This window comes from Bos taurus, chromosome 12, assembly GCF_002263795.3.
Source record: "Bos taurus isolate L1 Dominette 01449 registration number 42190680 breed Hereford chromosome 12, ARS-UCD2.0, whole genome shotgun sequence".
NCBI lineage: Eukaryota > Metazoa > Chordata > Mammalia > Artiodactyla > Bovidae > Bos > Bos taurus.
The window spans coordinates 69,341,210-69,358,038 of record NC_037339.1 but is presented as its reverse complement, the minus strand read 5'-3'; the positions used below and the strand labels follow the sequence as shown (position 1 = coordinate 69,358,038).

At 40.3% G+C, this 16,829-nt stretch overlaps 1 non-coding gene across 1 annotated transcript; it reads right to left on the bottom strand.

Annotated features, from left to right (window-relative positions):
- Positions 1-14,099: 14,099 nt before the first annotated feature.
- On the bottom strand, positions 14,100-14,172 carry TRNAR-GCG (transfer RNA arginine (anticodon GCG)). The gene has a single exon. It is a non-coding gene; the product is annotated as a tRNA-Arg (tRNA).
- Positions 14,173-16,829: the final 2,657 nt, after the last annotated feature.

Here is a 16,829-nt window from a genome sequence, read left to right as displayed (position 1 = left end):
GTGGACTATAAAGAAAGCTGAGCACCAAATGAACTCTGGTTTTGGTGAAGACTCGAGAGATGCAAGGAGACTCTTGAAAGGTGCAAGGAGATCAAACCAGTCAATCCTCAAGGAAATCAGTCCTGAATATTCACTGGAAGGACTGAAGCTGATGCTGAAGCTGAAGCTCCAATACTTTGGCCACCTGATGCAAAGAACTGACTTGTTGGGAAAGACCCTGATGCTGGGAAAGATTGAAGACAGGAGGAGAAGAGGATGACAGAGGATGAGATGGTTGGATGACATCACCTACTCAATGGACATGAGTTTGAGCAAGCCCCAGGAGTTGGTGATGGACAAGGAAGCCTGGTGTGCTGCAGTCCATGGGGTCACAAAGAGTCGGACATGACTGAGTGACTGAACTGAACTGAAATAGTAAAAATTGGGCGAAGGATACAATCAGGCAGCTCACTGAAGAGAAAACCTGAATGTCTAGCTGAAGTGTATTCTTAATTTCCAAATATTAAGAGCTTTGTAGTTAACTTCTCATGAGTTTTGGCTGTATTCTACTGTTGTCAAAGAACACACTGTATATGTGTCTTCTATACATTATAATCATGTATTTGAAATTTCTAAGACTTGACCTGTGACTCAGCAAAAATGACTTATTTAATTGCAGTGTTTAATCAGAATATTCTGTGTTATAGTTGCTCAGTAAATATTTATTGAAGAACTAATGCAAAGTCACAAAATAGTTTATGCTCTTCTATTTGTACCTTTTCTCAGCCCCTCAGCTCAGAGCATCAGAATTCTCTGCAATGACAGTCTATATTCTAGGCAGTACAGCGAGAACGCTTAGAAATCTGCCTTCAGTTTGAATTGTGGCTCAGCAGTTTGTGAAATGCTATAAGCTGAAAAAATTTATCTCAGTCTGCTTTCTGTTCTTAAAAATGTTTGCAAAAATATTTTTTGGGTGAGGGGGACTTATGGGGGCATCCCTGGTAGCTCAGCTGGTGAAGAATCTGCCTGCAATGCAGGAGACCCCAGTTCGATTCCTGGGTCAGGAAGATCCCCTGGAGGAGGGCATGGCAACCCACTCCTGTGTTCTTGCCTGGAGAATCCTCATGGACAGAGGAGTCTGACGGGCTACAGGACACAACTGAGCAACTAAGCAGAGCCCAGCATAGAGGCTTATGGGTAGAATTAGAAATAAAATATGAAACAATGCTAAACACATTTGTAGGGACAACGGTAGGAATATAATTGCACAAATTTCACCCAGAAGTCTTCAGGTCAGTTCAGTAGCTCAGTCATGTTCGACTCTTTGCAACTCCATGAACTGCAGCACGCCAGGCCTCCCTGTCCATCACCAACTCCCAGAGTTTACTCAAACCCATGTCCATAGAGTCAGTGATGCCATCCGACCATCTCATCCTCCATTGTCCCCTTTTCCTCCTGCACTCAGTCTTTCCCAGAATCAGACTCTTTTCAAATGAGTCAGTACTTTGCATCAGGTGGCCAAAGTATTGGAGTTTCAACTTCAACATCAGTCCTTCCAATGAACACCCAGGACTGATCTCCTTTAGAATGGAGTGGTTGGATCTCCTTGCAATCCAAGGGACTCTCAAGAGTCTTCTCCAACACCGCAGTTCAAAAGCATCAATTCTTCAGCCCTCAGCTTTCTTTATAGTCCAACTCTCACATCCATACATGACCACTGGAAAAACCATAGCCTTGACTAGATGGACCTTTGTTGGTAAAGTAATGTCTCTGCTTTTTTGATATGCTGTCTAGGTTGGTCATAACTTTCCTTCCAAGGAGTGAGCATCCTTTAATTTCATAGCTGTAATCACCATTTGCAGTGATTTTGGAGCCCAGAAAAATAAAGTCTTAAGTATCTGTAAATTAGTAGTTCATGTGTATGTTCATAGGGTCTTCTAGATTAATACAATGCCTCAGTCTGTTAGAAAAAGATACTAATCTGAGCATGATCTTAAATGAGAAAGACACACACACACACACACACACACACACACACATCTTTTTATGGTTGCAATTACGGATCCCTAAGAGGTGTTTCTTCCTTGTGGAATTAATTCCAGAAAAATATCAATAAGACTCCAAAGGAAGGGGGAAAAAACTGCCTCCCTTCAAAAAAAGAAAATTGCTTGAGTATTTGTAAACTTGAATTAGAGACATCTAATAAAAATTTCCCAAGTGAATAGCAAATAAAATGAACGGCTATCTAACAGTCAAAATCCATTTACGTGAATATTGGGCAATACAGGTGGCAGAGCTTGGCTAGCAGTTCTCTGGGAATGTAAAAGAGTGAACACATAAATAATTTGCATTTGTAGATCCCATTCAAGCTGAATCAACCTGAATTTTCTGAGTCAACTGGTGCAGCTGCCAGTTGGCAAACTTGTGGCTGCAGAACAGGCTGGGAGCAAATTGCATGGGTTTCAGAATGTGGAGTGAGGAGGTTTGAATAAAGGGCAGGTGCTCTGCAAAGAGCTTTTCACAATTTAGACAGGACATAGTTCATAAAGGAGAGCAGTGAAATATTCCCTCTCATGAAAATTTTGTTTCTAGTTTTTAAATTAAAAAATGCAAAATATCAGAGTGAACTTTCTGGTAAATAGGAAAACTTACTATTTAAAATCGTTTCATCAAATTATCACAAGTTCCTATCTCATACCCAGAAGATGTCTTCTTGTCATCTTTATTTTAAAGGTTAATTTGCTTTTAGCTACTTTTGGATGTTTATGTTGAACTCTTGTCATCGCACTTCTAACAATGATTTTTTTTTTGGAGAACTTTGCTATCTGGATAGCATTAGGCCTGAAGTGTTTGCTCAGGGTGTTGTCTCCAATGTTTCCTTCATTGTTATTGGATGTCATGTATCTAAAATGGTGTTTCCCTATTTGGTGTGCTCAGATGCTTGGGTGGGGGTACTCCTGGGTGTACTCCATAAAATTTTATGGTTTGATGCTTTCTTTTTGATGATAACTGAATGTACTATAAAATTAAAATAGCTTAAAAAGAGAAACACGGTAAAGGAATTATATTATCACTTAGAACACATTAGGCATTTAAGCCAAACTTTTGAAAGAGATCTGTGTGTGTGGCAATCAGGTTGTTTGCATATTACAGGTTTACAGCAGTGTTTCAGCAAAATAACAACTTGCTTTAATATTGCTGATTGGAATTTTTATTATATTTTATTTATAACAAGACCATTAACATTAGGAAGTTGCCCCTCGCTTTATGTTTGCATGTTTTTAGGTAACATGAAAAATCAAAATCACATGCCAACCCTTGAGGATATAGCTTCCCCTTGAAAGAAATCTCCACATATTTAAGCTTGAAAAATGCTATCTAAATTCCTCTTCAACAAGCGAATGTATTTTTGTTGGTGGCTCAGTGGTTGCATCGCCTGTGGATGCAAGAGTCACAAGAGACTCAGGTTCAATCCCTGGGTTGGGAAGATCCCTGGAGTAGGAAATGGCAACCCACTCCAGTATTCTTGCCGGGAAAATCCAATGGACAGAGAAGTCTGGAGGGCTACAGTGCATGAGGTCGCAAATGAGTCAGACATGACTGAGGGGCTAAACAGCAACAACAGGATACAAAGCCAGTCAAGAAAACATGGCTGCCCAGGATAGGCAGGGGATATTTATTAGATGATTTAGTCATCTGACACTTTTGGCCTCTTAGGGGGTACCTGTGATGGGGCTTTCACTCCCTGGAAGTGAAGTTAAAGTAACTTTTTCTCAGCTGGTTATAGCAGGTCTCTGGTTCCAGCCCTGATTTCTCTGTCAGTATGGATCTAGGTAACTCGCTGTCTTCCTTGGCTTAGTGGTTTCTAAATTTTTTGGTATGAAATCTTTTTTCCAAGGGAAAAAAATCAGATCCCATACTCAAAAGGTGGTTGTATTTTTCATGGAGAAAATATATCTTTATGATAGATCCCATAAATTCAGTAATGCTATTAAATACATTTTAGAATTGTATGTGCTTTTTATTCCTTGTATGCAGGAATATTGCTGATTCAGTCTCCTGGAAGTTTGGTATTCATATAGATGGAAAGACTACTTGAAATAATACACGGTCCACCAAGGGTTGGAGGCTCTTTCTGCAAAGAGTTGAACCATAAAGAAGGCTGGGTGCCGAAGAATTGGTGCTTTTGAACTGTGGTGCTGGAGAAGACTCTTGAGAGTCTCTTGGACTGCAAGGAGATCAAACCAGTCAATCCTCAAGGAAATCAGTCCTGAATATTCATTGGGAGGACTGATGCTGAAGCTGAAACTCCAGTACTTTGGCTACCTGATGCGAAGAACTGACTCATTTGAAAAGACCCTGATTCTGGGAAAGATTGAAGGCAGGAGGAGAAGGGGACGACAGAGGATGAGATGGTTGGAAGGCATCACTGACGCAATGGACATGAGTTTCAGCAAGCTCCAGGAGATGGTGATGGACAGGGAAGCCTGGCGCGCTGCAGTCCATGGGGTCACAAAGAGTCGGAAGCGACTAAGTTACTGAACTGAACTGATGGGAAGAGTTGACTCATTGAAAATAGAGAAGGACAGAGGAGCCTGGTGTGCTACAGTCCATAGGGTCGCAAAGAGTTGGACATGAATCAGCAACTGAACAACAAAACAATGTATATATATATGTGTGTGTGTATGTGTGCATGTATAGTATATATATACATATCAGACAAATATATATGTTAAATTACATATAAATGTAAATAAATATGGACTTCCCTGGTGGCTCAGCAGTAAAGACCCTGTCTGCAATGCAGGAGACCCATGTTTGATCCCTAGGTGGGGAAGATCCCCTGGAGGAGGGCATGGCAACCCGCTCTAGAACTCCTGCCTGGAGAATCCCAAAGACAGAGGAGCTTGGCAGGCTGCAGTCCATAGGGTCGCACAGAGTCAGACACGACTGAAGCGACTAAGTGGCAGCAGCAGCACAAATAAATATATACACTTATATACATATTTAATTGTAACATCACTCAGTTGCAGACCTAGGACAGATAACTTTTTGGCAAGACGTCAGCAGATTTCCTTATTTATGAAACAGACCCTAAAAGAGAGGGCTTCAGGAAGCAGAAAATACATTCTTTGTTTAAGAAAACTTCTTCCCAATCCCAGCACTGCTATCCTGCAAGGTACAGCAAACAAAACTCAGAGCGGTGATCTGATTTTCCTTTAAAAACATCTCGTGCTAGAAGAGGCAGCCAACTCTAGTAACTGCCTGAATTCCAGTGCACTGACGGTTGTCAACTGAAAGAGTAAAAACGTTATCACCTGTTTAAGCACCGCTGACTGATGTATATTCAGAAGCAAATCCAAATGGTCGCACCCACTTTTCAAGCATCAGGGAAACCAGATGAGACCGGTGTCTCAGAGATCCGCTGTCAGTGGACACTGTCTCTCTTTTTCTTTGCAGTGGAGTAGGAGAGGGAAGGAAGAATTACATTAAAATGTAATGTTTGTCATTGGCTGCGACTTAAAAGGGAGACGAAGAAGGAAGAAAGGGAAAAGTTCCCGGCCCGTTGCCGGCTAAGGTGTGGAGCTATCTGAATACATTGGTAATGTGAAGGGCTGATTAGTCTGGAAGGCTGCCTACAGGTTAGCGGGCCTCATTTCAAATCTCTGACAGCAATATGTGTCGTTTCATGCTTCATCCTCATTCCCCATGTTCAACACAAACCGGGGTCACTCTATATATGGAAATCACTGTCTTCAGGGCAAAAAAATTAGAAAAGGTGAGATTGCCGCTTTAACCTCACTGGCCTCAGAAAATATGTTTTAGTCTGATACATTATACTAGTAGGAATTATTTATCAAGAAGATACAAGCTTGATATTTCAGAAATAATGAGATGTTCTGGTTTTGCAGCTGAAATTTTATGGTCCACAGAGCATCAGCTATGAATCCAGAGGAGTGAAGTGAAGTTGCAATGAATGTTATCCACCAGGCAGCCAAAGAAAAATGGCTGCGGAGAGGGTAATATGAAAGTTATAACACAGGACAAAGCTTTCTATCGCCAAAGCTCCTTTGTTGCTAAGCAAGGAAATTTATTTTAGGGAATGTTAAAAAAAGGTCCACACATAAAAATCTTTCAGACTTTCCTTCCTGATGTTTTATTTGGCAAATGTCTACAGGATGAGGAAGCTGGAATAAACACTACAGTCTATGGTTAACATGAAATATTAAAAAATTCACAGCAAAAGAATCTGACTTGTCATTATTGTATAATGCAAAAGCTGTCACAAGAATAATTCGCTGACACAGCAATTAGAAAACACATAAATATATATGATAGTGCTTTTTGGAAATGTAGATTTTTGCTTATATATTTCTTGGTCAGGTTGCCCGAATGATAAAAAGCCATTTGTTGTATTATATTTCCAGGACTAGAAAGAACACCCCCTAGGAAATAACAGGAAAATAGTGTAAAAAAGAAAAGGCCACCTTCCACTAGGTACTCTGCATGGGGAATCCTTTCCCCTAACCTCCAAATTTGGTCCTTTCCAATTCTAGAGCCACTTCCTAAGGTCTTTGAGGCAGCTCACAGTTCCACAACACACAAAGTCAGGACTTGCTGAATCCCAAGACCAGCAATTTAAATCATCACCTAGTGATTCTCAGTCCTTTGGGATATTTGGCCAATAAGTGTAATCAGAAGGCATTGGTGTCCTAGGCACATCTGCTAGGGCAGATGTCTCAGAAAGATAAGGCCTTGACTGAGACGGACGTTTACATATTAATGCACAAAGAATACTTAACATGCCAGGCATTCATTAGTCAAGATCAACTCCTAAGTTTCAATTTAACCTTCGTTCCCTTAAAAAAAAAAAATTGGTGGCCTTGGACCCTGCTCTCTTCTGGAGGTGATCCTGGACAGACATTTATATATTAATGCACAAAAAATATTTAACATGCCAGGTATTTATAGGTCAAGAGCAACTCAAGTTTCATTTTAACCTTCCTTCCCTTTAAGAAAAAAGTTGGTGGCTTTGGGCCCTGCTCTCATCTGGAGGTGATCTGGGTATGGTGACTGTCAAGGTGGAAGGGGTAACAACCTCCAAGGAAAACTGAGACCATTTCTTCTGCAGAAAACAATGTTTTCGGTTGTGTAAGGAGGTAGAAACACACAGTCCATCAAGGACCATTATGTAGCTTGGTCATCATACGTTTCAATAACTTTTCATAGCGCACTGTGGCCTGCCAGAAGGTTTCAACAAATATAACAAATTTGATTTAAAATGTCTAGAATATTTTAAATTATATCATATATTATTTGCTTGTGTATTCTTGCAATCTTATTGATGGTCACTTACATTGTATCTTATATTTTACATTATTTGTACAGCTTAAAAATCATTTATTTAAAAAAGAAATCATACTTTGCTCCCTACTACAGACTCTGTGGGCTGTTTCTCCGATGTCTATCTATTCTTTTTCCTTCCTCATTAACTCCGATTTTGTTCCGGGTAACAGTGTGCCTAGTTAAGGGTAGCATGTAATTTCCCTGATCCCATAAATAGAAGGGTAGCTACATGACACAGTTTTGCCCAATTAGAAGTGAGTGCATGCCTAATGAGGGAGGGGTGGGAAATCTTTTGCTTTTTTCTGCTTCAGATATTAATGTGGCCTGGAGCTGCAGGGCCCATTTGCGTGCGGTGACAGGCATGAGGACAAAAGCCACCATTCTAGGGAGGGAAAGCAGAAAGGCAGAAAGAGTCTGGTCTTCTCATTACACAATTGAGAAGATGAATGAACACCCTCAATCACCACCCTGCTAATCTTCTTTTCATGGACGAAAACAGCCCATTACTTCTTAAAGTCAATGTTAATTGTTTTTCTGCTTTTTTTTTTTTTTACTTATGGTCCAAGACATTCCTAACTGATACACTTTTAAGCAAACAAAATAAATATTAAAAGAACTTCAAATTCATAATTACTCCACACTCAATATGTACGTAGATAAAAAAAACTTTTAATAATGTTAGTCTACTATTTTGAACTCAGCACATGTATGTCTACTCCCATATCCAGAGTCCATTAAAATGAAAGTAAAGAAAAATTTAAAAGTGTAATCCCAAGCAATAAAGGAAAACCAAATGGGCTTGTAAGTAAATGAGGGATTTCTAAATGCGAGAGAAGGAAAGGAATGTACTGCTCAAGACATAATATAGAGGCGGTAGCTGTCTGTAATGCCCATGAAAGACACAGCAGCAAGGAGAGATGGAGCCACCCAGATAGAATCCTAGGGAGATGCCATACTTAGATAAGACAATTACAAAAGAGAGCTGTTGTGAGAGGGGTGACTTACAACATGTATATGCTCATTTTATTGGTATATGCTCATTTTACACAAGAAGTTTCCCAGCTGATAAACACTCCCTATGGACACTGAGTTCCTACAAGCATTTCCACGGCCTCATTCTTGAATATTAACGGTCAGCTGAGAATCACTAGATATTTGAAGAAAGAATGACAAGCAAAAAACATATGGGAAGAAAAGAGAAGATATAACAATCAGAAAAAGAAATAATGTATCATGAACAGAAATAATCAGCAACTCTGAAAATTAAACTCTTGATGTTGAGATTAAAATTGGATAATTGAAGGGCATTTAAAGAATAAAGAAGTGAGAAAAAAGGCAGAACACAAATTCTAAAACAAGAAATATGAGCGAAAGAATAAGGACTTAGAGAATCAATTCAGGTGAGCAGCACACAGTTAATGAGAGTTCCAAAAATGAAGAAACACAGAAACACCAAAGATGAGGAAATTAGGAAAACAGCAATAACAACAAAGCATAATGAAGTTTCCCAGTGCTAATGGAGACACAAATCTTCAAAATGAGGGAAATACTAAGTACTAAATAGATGGTATAAAAAAAAAGACTCCCACACCTAGACAATTATTATAAAATTATAGAATGACAAGAATAATAACATATATTTAAAACTTTTACTGAGGGAAAATATCACTTTCAAAAGACCCACAATTAAACTAATATCAGATTTACCAGCAATCTAGATGCTAAGAGGCAATGGATAGTCCCTTCAAAGTTCTGAAAATAATGCATTTTAATGGATTTCTATACCCAGCCAGAGTGTTCATTGAGAAGGAGAATAAAATAAATGTACTTTCAGACATATGAAAACTTGTGAAGTTTGTTTCTCATATACCCTTCATTGGAAAATTCTTTGTGGATATGCTCCTGTACCATGAGAGAGTAAATGCAAAAAAGGGAAAACAGGAGATGCAAGGAACTGTGTATTTAATCAGAAGAGCATAGAAGGGAAATTCCAGAAAGATAGTTGTAGGAGGGGCCTAAGAAAATGATCAGTCCAGACTTCTGCAAGTGGACAGAGGGCTCCCTGAAAGAGGTCTCCAGAAATGAAGAGATACCTTTAAATGGTAGAAAACTTGAGATGTCAAAAGAACTAGGGCATTTACTAAAGATACAGAGTGCAAGAGATAAAATGGGGACTAAAAACTTCATGGGAAAAATAGTCATGTAAGAAAGTGATGGTCCAAAGATGAAGCTAATTAGCAGAGAAAGTCAGTAGACTTCATGAGAAAGAACAAAGTTGACTCTAAGTAATAGAATGAGTAAGAAGCTGAAAAATATTGAAGGTATAATAAGAAGGCAGATGATTTCTTCTCTCAACCAGAAAAAAAGACTCTGTCAGGATCTCATGGAAAACTGAAAAGCTATGCAAAGCCTGACGTTGACTCTGAAGCAAGCAAAACTGTAGCATTTTTCAGTAAGTAAAGGAGTTTAATACAGATGGTTCTACTTTAAGAATACTTGTTGAGTAGAATTGGAGTCATCACTTTGGAGCAATGGAGAAAGAAGTGAAATCATAATACTTAAATCTGCAGTGACCTGTTTTTTCATATTGACCTTGTTGCTTTTTTCCCCAATTTTTATTTTTTTAAATAATATCGTCAAACTGGGATGTAAAAGTTGGGGGAGAGCTGCAGAAAAGGATAGAGGAGCTAATAATCTTTTGCTCACAAACTTGAGAGTTAAGACATACTGTTTTCAGTTAACAGAATGAAAAATGTAAAGTTTAAGCATATTTACTATTATGCAGAGCTAAACAAAAGTAAAACATAATAATATTAAAACATGGAGATGAGGAGGATAAGTGAAATCAAATCTCCTTGAAAAATAAAGAAATAAAGATGAAGTTGTCATTTGGAGATATGGATGCAACCACCAGAAGTACTAAAAGTAGGGATTATTGAATCTCCTGTGTCTCTCTAGGGAGGTAGTTGGGCATGGGGTGAATTGAGCAAAGAACTATTCATTCCATTATAAACTCTTTCAACTATTTGGTACTTTTAAAAAGTCATATGCATATATTACTTTTATTTTAATTAAAATTCCTTCCTCATAGAAATTTGCCACAGGAATTGAAACAGATTATCAAATCCATTTAAATGAACTTAAAGCAATAGATTATTTGCTGTAAAAAATATTTTCATTTATCAAGGGTGTTTCCCCAAGGGAAATGAATATTATATCAAAGAAATCAAGTTCTTCATAAAGAATATTTTTCAATAGTAACACTATCCAACTTTTAATGACTTTATTTTCAAAAGGAGATTTCTCATGGTTAGTTAAATTCAAAGCACTTAAAGTACAATCGGGAGAATTTTCAAAAGGAAACTATCGTTCCAGAGGTTAGGGTCTCATGTACGTGATGTTTTGACAGGATATCTGTTGACCAAATGAATCAGTCTTTCAAAAATCTAAGTATATTGTTAGATATTGTTGTTGTTATTGATAATGTTTAGTTGCTAAGTCATGTCTGATTCTTTGTGATCCCATGGACTGTAGCCTGCCAGGCTCCTCTGTCCATGGAACTTCTCAAGCAAGACTACTGTGGTGGGTTGCCATTTCCTTCTCCAGGGGATCTTCCCAACCCAGGGATCAAACATTCCGTCTCCTGCATTGGCCAGCACATTCTTTACCACTAACCTATCAGGGAGGCCCACCGTCAGGTAACACAAAACTAAATTAAATTTAAACAATTCTTGTTTTAAGGCACTCAAAAGTGAAAGTTGCTCAGTCGTGTTTGACTCTTTGCAACCCCATGGACTATACAGTCCATAGAATTCTCCAGGCCAGAATACTGGAGTGGGTAGCTGTTCCCTTCTCCAGGGGTTCTTCCCAACCCAGGGATCTAACCCAGGTCTCCCACATTGCAGACTAATTTTTTACCAGCTGTGTCACCAGGGAAGCTCCCTAGTGATAGTAGCCCAGTTCATGGTTTTGGGGGTGGGTAGATGAATTTCCTGTTCTGTGTAGATCTCTTTTTGATCTGTTTTACATATATTAAATATTAAATGCACAATTTCATTAAAAATACATTAGTAGAAAAGGTTATAGAAAAAGATGTAAAGGGCAGTGTTGTATTGTCAACTCGTGAAGGCACACAGAGAATATTTTTATATTACCCCATCATTCCCTGCTTCCTTCTCTCCATTATTTTCTCACCTCATTCCAAAAAAGAATTGAAGTGATGCACAATAAAACATACACACGAAAAGCAGAAAGAGCCCAAGGAGTAAACAAATTGTAACCACAACTGGGAAATGTATTCATTCATTGATCACCTAGATGCCAGGCAACGTGCTTGGCATCAGGGACAAAACAGTGATATGACCCCACTCATGGGGATATTACATTCTCGTGTACATAAAATTATGTCACTAATTGGACAGTAAATTTAGTCCTGAGATTTCAAAATGCAAAGGAAAAAGAAAACATATTAGGATAAATTGTTTCCCTTTTGTGTAAGAAAATGTTTTGGGAGAAATTCTATATTCCCCCAGCCATGTGCATCAAGAAGCCTGAGACAATGTATATGACCTGAAAGCACAGATAAATGTTAGTCACTACACAGAAAACATTAAGTAGCATTGCAACTGTGGCTTTGTTGAGGATATTGAAGTACACTGCATGGGGACCCAATGCCTGAGCACAAGGTAAGCTTCCCAGAACGTGAGAAAGAAGTCACCACAAAGAATTTGGGCAAACTTCGGGAGATAGTTAGAGACAGGGAGGCCTGGCATGCTGCAGTCCATGGGGTCGCAAAGAGTCAGGCACAACTGGGTGACTGAACAACAACAACTCCCATGGAATGGGGACTTAAAATAGTGATTAACTTCATAGAGGAAGTAAAATTAAACATGTTGCATTCCTAAGTGTGTGGACTGCGTCACCCAGACACAGGCAGGGGCTTGTCTGTGATTCCTGAGGATCTTTGTACAGTGTGTAGATATCTGCATCATGAACTGATCACAGTCCCTAAAATTCGAGTCAAGTCATTTGAGCAATGGCCTTGCAGTGCAGAAGAATTTGTGAGCAGACATGACATCAATTCTTAGAACTTACTGCCAGGGAGTGCTTTTGAGGTTATTTGCAAAAATACTAAGTAGGCTTTAAGCTCCCTGGTCAGACACAATGTGGTTAATAGATGAAAAGAAGAGAATGTAAGTGTTAAGCCTCATTAGGGGATGCTTTCCTGGTGGCCCAGTGGCTAAGACTCCATGCTCCCAGTGCAGGGGACCTGGTTTGATCCCTGGTCAGGGAACTAGATCCCATACTCACAACTAAGAGTTTGCATGCTGCAACAGAAGATCCTGCAGGCTGAAACAAAGACTGAAGATTCTGAGTATCACAACTGAGACCTGGCACAGCCAAATAAATAGATAAATACATACTTTTTTTAAGCCATGGTAGAATCGCCTCTGGTTAGAGGGTGGAGCCCTGCGGTGGATCACTCAGGAATCCTTTTGTGAATGCCCTGCTGGTTGGAAGGGCAGTTGGGAGAAGTGAGGAGTGATGGGACTTTAGAGGCTTCCTTCTAAAGTTTAATGTTTGAAACAGTACCTCCCTCACGGGTTTCCCATTGCATCTGGTCCTTCAGTTAGAGCTTCATTTGGCTTAAGCCAACTCAGAGGTCATGGCCTTTGCTAAAACAACAGTGACCTGAGTGTGCGGGTGCATTAAGCATCATCAATCACTTACACTGACTGCGAATGCATCTTTGATAGGAGGCAATGGAGATAGGGTAAGAGTACTCTGGGCACTGAAGGATGGAAGGTGGAAATGCCTCCTGGAGAGAATAGAGGAGCAAAGAGGAAGCTGCAGATGTGAAGACCATGTGAGGCAGGCCCCTCTGCCTGGCCTGGAAAAGCAGTCTTTGCAGGGTTTAGACGGAGCAGGCATCATGAAGAGGTGACTGCAAGGTTGCTTGGGATTTGACTTTCATTTGGAGAGTTTGATATCTTATCAGAATACCAGAGTCAGTCCTCTAGTATTAATAATACTAGTTTAATTGCTACCATCTTAAGTGGCCATACCAGAGATGATCTACGTGTTGAATTTTACATAACAGCACTGTCCAAAAAAAATACAATGCAATACAATGCTTTTCACAAATGCAAACTACATGCACCATTTAAATATTCCAGTAGATATGTTTTAAAAAGCAGAATGAAACTGGGGAAATTGATTCTGATAATATATTCTATTTAACCCAGTATAACGAAAATATCAACTCAGAATTAAACTTTAAAAATTACTAAGATATTTCATTCTCTTCTTTTTATATTAAGTCTTCAAAATCCAGAGTTCAGACCAGCCACCTTTCAAGTGATCTGTAGCCACATGTGGCTGCTGGCTACCATACTGGACAGCTCAGGTGTATAATTCAAGATGCATCTGTGCCAAAGGTACAACACAGATAATATGTACCTTGGGAAGTTAGAAAGGAGCAGAGATTAAGGAAGACTGATATTGTCAGATTGAGGGATTCTTTATGGAATTTAAAGTGAAAGTGAAAGTCGCTCAGTTTGTGTCTGACTGTTTGCGACCCCATGGACTATACAATCCATATAATTCTCTAGGCCAGAATACTGGAGTGGGTAGCTTTTCCCTTCTCCAGGGGATCTTCCCAATCCAGGGATCAAACCCAGGCCTCCCACATTGCAGGTGAATTCTTTACCAGCTGAGCCACAAGGGAAGCCCAAGAATACTGGAGTGGGTAACCTATCCTTTCTCCAGTGGATCTTCCTGACCCAGGAATCGAACTGGGGTCTCCTGCATCGCAGGCAGATTCTTTACCAACTGAGCTATCAGGGAATTTAGGATGGGGTTTAAAATTAGGATGGGTGGTAGGGAGGTAAGAATAGGTCATTTGAAGGCAAAAAGGATTTGAGAACACTGGAAAAGAGGAGAGAAGGGAAAGGAGTAGAAAACCTAACAGTCTTAGATCAAAGGGAGCAGAGAGAATGAAAAATCGATCTAGTGTCTAATTAGCTGAAAGCAGCATGATGACTGCTCGCCATCGTTACAACTGGTGCCTCTGTGGGTCTCACCTCCTCTCCCCAAATTTGCTTCCTGACCCAGAGTTCCCTCCCTTTGCCCTCCCGGCCACCATCAGTATACACAGCAAGGCTGGCCTGGACTGCGTTTTTAAAAAGTTAATTATCTCTAACTGGGCTTTAAATGTTCAGATTTGTTCTTCACTCCATAGCTTTTGATCCTGCACCCAGAAGCATTTTATGAGGGTCTCTAGGGGGAGGAGGGATGGGGAGAAGGAAAGAAAATGTTCTCTCAAAACAAAAACAGTATTTTCAGAATTCTACTCTGCTGCTTCCAGGCTATTTCCATCAACCCTCTTATTCATTTTGATTTATTTCTATCCATAAGCAGACTAACGCTTCTCTATGCTTTTATTGTTCTTCAAGAATAGGCCTTCTATTGGAGGAAAATAATGTCTCCACGACCACCACTTTGCTCAATGCAGATCTTCATTAATCTGCAGCCACAGAACAGGCTTTTAGCAGTGAGCACTTTGGATGGGAATTGAATTTGATATTGCATTATGGTTGTAGGATGTCTCACAATAGACTGTGTTCTTTTCTGTGTCTGAGCACAATCAGAGAGACCCAATTAAATAATTTGGTGTAATAATGGAGAACAAAAGAGTATGAGGGCTTAAAGTGAGGGCTTCAGCATTTGTATTCTCCCTTTTCTGTATCATGTTAATTAATTTGCTTCAAAACCAAAAGAAAGAACACAATGTAGAACAGCGCAGCTCAACGACAACGTGTAGACACTTTACATACAGACATCCTCCTAAATGGACTCTTAAGAAAAGGGCAGCGGATGGGCCTCCTAGAGCTGCCCGAACCAAGTACACCAAACTGGGTGGCTTAAAACAACAGAAATCATTCTCTCACAGTTCTGGAGGTCACAAGTCCTAACTCAAGGCATTGGAAGGGGCCATGCTCCCTCTGGGACTCTGGGGAGAATCCTTTCAGGCTCTTCCAGCTTGAGGGAATGGGGAGGGTAGCTGCCAACTCTTGGCATCCCTTGGCTGGCAGCTGCACAAGTCCATTCTCCATCTCCATCTCCATCCTCACGGTCCTCCACCTCCATCCTCACAGTCTCCCTGTGGGTCAGCCTTTTCTTACCAGGACACCAGTCACACTGGACTTGAGCCCACCCTAATGACCTCATCTTAATGCTCACATCTGCAATGATCCTATTTTACAACTGAAGTCACATCCACAGGATCTGAGGTCAAGACACCAGTATATCTTTTTAGGGGGACACAATTTAACCAGAATAGGCAGTCTGGGTGGGTTGTGTGCTTAGTTGCCCAGTCGTGTCCAATGCCTTGCGACCCCAGGTACTGCAGCCTGCCAGGCTCCTCTGTCCATGGGGATTCTCCAGGCAAGAATACTGGAGTGGGTTGCCATGCCCTCCTCCAGGGGATCTTCCCAATCCAGGAATTGAACCCAGGTCTCCCGTGTGGCAGGTGGATTCTTTACCATCTGAGCATTGCCAAGTAAAAAACAAAGTTGATGCCCATGTTAGTGGTGAACCATCCCCTGCTTGGTTCAGGTGATAATAGCAGTCTGCTGCCTGTGCAATTGAGAAGGGAGAGCTCTGGATTTCCACAAAGGTATCTTACAGTAAATAATACAGCTTTAGATTATAACTGGGGATGTGAAAATAGACACAGGAGTCCAAGAGGACAATGATCTGTGCAGACCCAATGATTATCTAACTTCAGTCAAATACTTGGGAACGCTGATCGTACTGGAAACTTTGACTCTCGACTGTGCCTTTGTCTAAGGTTTGCCTTCAGCACATGGAAATGAGCAGTGCCCTTGCCATGGCGCTTCTGGGCCAGCGAGAACTGGGGTGTTGGGGGCATTTCATCTGGATGCATTCATCGTCTCTAACCTCCCCCCACCCCACAGCTCCAATATACCCTTTTGCAAACTTTATCCTGGGTTTCTGCAAAATTCGATCACCTGAAAAAGGATGGTGCTACATGGAGATGAGTGTGGCATTACTTACATAGTGTAGGTGTAGTTGCTATGTAGAGTAGGTATAGTTATGTAGAATAGGTATAGTTAGTTATGTAGTGTAGGTATAGTTAGTTATGCAGAGTAGGTATAATTTGTTATGTAGAGTAGGTATAGTTGGTTATAAAGATTAGGTATAGTTATTTGAGTAGTATAGGTATAGCTAGTTAAATTGGAGAAGGAAATGGCAACCCACTCCAGTGTTCTTGCCTGGAGAATCCCAGGGACGGGGGAGCCTGGTGGGCTGCCATCTCTGGGGTCGCACAGAGTCGGACACGACATGACTGAAACAACTTAGCAGCAGTAGCAGCAGCAGCATAGTTAGTTATGTAGAGTAGGATATAGTTAGTCAAGTAGTATAGGTATAGCTAGTTATGAAGTATAGATATAGTTTAGTTACATAGGGTAGGTATAGTT